The following is a 4,152-nucleotide window of genomic DNA, read 5'->3' as shown; positions in this document are numbered from 1 at the left end:
AGGAAACTGGAATTTTTCCACCATAAGATGGTTAGGTGATGGAGGAAAAAGTAAGAAAAAGAGAAACATTTTCTCCGTAAAAGAAGCCGATGAATTTGAAATCTCCATGGTGAGAACTCTAGAAGCTCAAAGGTAAACAAATTCGAAAGGAAAATGACCGAAAACAAAATTAAAGAGGGGATTACGTCGAAAAAGCACCGACCGACCATTTATTAATCAGCTAAATAATGAAAATATATAATTTTCAACGCGCGATTTTTCATGTGTGATGCGTAATTAGTGCAGGAAAATCGAAATATTTCTTTTATAAAGTATGCTTGACAAAACACTCCAAAAGCATTCTCTCATAAGATCTTTATAAAAAATTAATAAAAACGAGCCGCACGAGAGTAGACCTTTATAAAAAAATAATAATAAAACAAGGCGCACGGGGATCCAGGGACGAGAAAAAAGTTCAGTGATTTCATTATCACCAACACCTTAAAATCTTCGATTATTACCGATATGCAAATGCAATTACGGACAAAATCGCAATATGACCCCTCCCAATTAAACAAAAATAAAAAGAAAGAAAAGGGTTTCCGGTGACGTAGACTATGCGTGCCGATTAAGAAAGGGGAAAAAAAATACAAAACAAAATGACAAAGAAAAGAAAAAGAAAAACCAAAGAAAAGTATTGCTGGTGACATAGCAACATCAATCCACATCAATCTCTCTCTCTCTCTCTCTCTCTCTCTCTCTCTCTCTCTCTCTCTCCAAAGTGACAATGCAGAATATAGCAAGATGGGGAAGGTATCCATATTCTATAGGTGATTAAGATTTGGCATTAGATTAAGATTATCCCCAATCTTTTTATACTTAGCCTAAATATAGTTGGCATTGACCCTAGTTTAAGCTTCATAGTGAAAAGAGCTTGTACCCTTCATCTCTGGACTCGAGCTTGTCGACCGACACCTTAAATTTACCAACTCTTATATGAAATTACTAACTTTTTTTTACGAAATTACTAACTTTAATAGAGTGATTTTTCAACTTTTTCTCCGAGTGAGTAATTGACTAGTTTTGGATTGCTAAACTTTTATTTGAGTTGGTCACTGGGTTAATACCACTGAATATCTCAAGGTGGTAAAACGGTATCACATTTATCCATGAATAATTTTCGAGTCTTGAAAAAATCATAACTGTCTACCTCCGGCTAATTTCGTGTCATAAAAAATAGCAAACTGGTACACATGTGATAAATCTTCCTTCCGTTAGCTTCCTTCCAATATCCTAGATAATTGCTGACGTGAAAACGCACTTGGCAACACAACTCGGGTGATCGGTCTATGACGTGAATCCCCGTGAATACTTACCTTAGATGGGTCTCTTAAATGATGTTTTTGGAAAGTAGGATTTGAAGAAAAAAAACTGAGATTGAGAAATAAGCTAAATTTACTAATTTGTACAAGAGTTGATAGATTAAAAAAAAACCAAATAAAAGTTAGTAAGTGATCCAAATGTGAAGACATAACCGAAAAGAAGTTGGTAATTATAATAGGAGAAGTCATCCAAAGAAAGAATGACAAACTCATATGAGAGAAGGTAAATTTAAGGCGTTTGCAAAAGAATGATGAGTAAAAGTTAGTAAAGCGTAAAAAAAATTGATAATTTGTAAATGTCAAAAAGATCTAGTAATTTGCATAACGAATAAGTAACTGGAAAATCAGGCAATGGGTAACTTGTTTTGCCAATAGTTTTTTTAACACTTACGAGATCTTTCAAATTTCAACCGGCATGAAAAAATGCTTTGTTTTTTTATTAAATGAAACAGTAGAATCATCCCCACATAAGTATTTCCCTAAGTAGATATAGGAAAGTTAGCGTGTTTTCTTTTTCCCTCAAACAATGTGGCGTGATCCTCGTGGAAGAGCATATCAGACTTGTATGATCGTCTTCCAGAACTAAGACAAAACTTACGGCCGAATATATCTGCAGAAAAACCATCCCTCTCTCTCTCTCTCTCTCTCTGAAAACTGAACCGTGAATGTGAAACCCCGAAAGAAGAATCATCAATGGCAAGATGCATACGGCGTTTCCGAATGCGAAATCTCTGGTATGAACGCAGTAATATCTATCTGCAACATGCATGCGAGCCATGCACCGCACGATGCTGAGTGGTTGGAGCAAAGTCCTCCTCCTCCTCCTCTCTAAGCAACGCCCCCTAATCCCAGTTCACAGCTCGTGATCCACGCACGCCCCCTGGCCGAGTCAAGATGAACGATAAACCCTAGTTTCACAGCCCTGTGATCGACCGCGACAATCATTCATTACAGTCACCTAACACATGCGCTCATCTCGTGCTGCGCAAGGCCAACTGATGTTCTTGGCGCACAGTGCAGGGAATCGCGGTCATGACTTGAGTGGAAGAGCCGCTTCCTTCGTCCAATGGCTTTTTCCAACCCCTTTTTAATTTTATGCTGGCACATGTTTGGCGGGCACACCGTGTTGACAGTAGGCTCGCCACCGAACTCGTCTAAGAACACATGGTTTTTCTTTTTATCACGAATAGGTGAAGTACCCCATTTCCAAATGACTTTCCGATGGCGTCGGGTGTATAATAAGATGTTGTCGATCTCATCTGATAGCTCCGTTCGATTCTCAAGTGCAGTGGGCCAAACTCGGGATTCGTAAAAAAGGGCCAAGAAGAGGCCTTTACGTTTTGTGATAAGCTAGGGTTTCGGATTGAAGAGCTCGCCGATGGAGTAGTGATTTTAGTTGGGTCCTATGATTTATGAAGCTAATTTCGGTTGCAACATAAGGGAATGAAGCCGGCTCGAGCTATTTCCGCAGACTAAACTCGAGCTTGACGGGATGATTATGCGAGATTCACTTGTTCAAATTTGATTTAAGGTCGAGCTCATCGATATTCGGCTGAAACGATCGCTCGCGAGCTTAATCGAGCTTCTATTATTTGTATTTTTCGAAAAATATTTGTTGCTCATAAACTTCACTTAAACATTCTGGGAAATTATGAAGAGACACTTAGATTGCACGTATTTTTTCAAAAGACCCTTTCCTTAAAGAGGGGGACTTTCTTTAAAAAAAAAGATGAGTGTATTAGGGTGCGCATGGAATGCATTCCGAATAAAAATTACATTCGAATGCATTCCGAAAATAATGGCGTTTGTTAAAAAATTTCGAATGCGTTCTAGAGCGATTTTTCCATTCGGAATAAAAATGCGTTTGTTAAAAATACTGATTCCGAATGCATTCGATTCCGAATGCATTTTGATTCCGGAATGAGTTTTGGCAAGAAAAGAGAAGCTACTTTTTGTAGGCTTCTTGATTCGAATGCATTCTCCCTATTTTCTCACAATTTTTTTTTAAAATGCATAAAAATTGAAAAATTCTAGAAAAATTCATAAAAATTTCCAGAAAATAAAAAAAGTCAGATTTCGGGAAAATATGAAATTTGGTGAATTTTTTTAAAAAATAAAAAAAATCAAAAATTTTAAAACTTCACGTATAAAAACACATGCAATGTACCCACTTTGAGTGAAATTTAAATTTTTGAGGTGCCCAAAAAAATCAAAATTTCAAAACTTCACAAAATGGCTTAAAATACCCGTGGCCACCTACTTTGGTGAAATTTAAATTTTTGAGGTGCCCAAACAAAAGAAAAATAATAAAAAAATAAAAATTTTCAAAACTTCAAAATGGCTTAAAATACTGTAGTCACCACTTTGAGTGAAATTTAAATTTTTGAGGTGCTTCAAAAAAAAAAAAAAAAAATAAAAAATTTCAAAACTTCACGAATGAGCTAGAATATCCGTAGCCACCTACTTTGAGTAAAATTTAAATTTTTGAGGTGCCCAAAAATAAAAAAATTCAAAACTTCACAAAATGGCTTACAATACCGTTGCCACTCACTTTGAGTGAAATTTAAATTTTTTATGTGCCCAAAAAATTAAAAAAATTTAAAATTTCAAAACTTTCGAATGGCTTGTAATACATGTGGCACCCACTTTGAGTAAAATTTAATTTTTTTAGGTGAAAAAAATCAACAAATCAAAACAGATTTTTGTTCAAAATCAATTTCGGAGCAGATTAATCTATGTTTTACCAAACAGATTTCTCTCCGTAAATCAATTTGCAAGAATTCCGAAATCA

Source organism: Syzygium oleosum, unplaced genomic scaffold (assembly GCF_021117445.2).
Source record: "Syzygium oleosum isolate NSW1041296 unplaced genomic scaffold, Sole_v2.1 Sole_v2.17, whole genome shotgun sequence".
Lineage (NCBI taxonomy): Eukaryota > Viridiplantae > Streptophyta > Magnoliopsida > Myrtales > Myrtaceae > Syzygium > Syzygium oleosum.
This window is presented reverse-complemented; position numbering follows the sequence as displayed.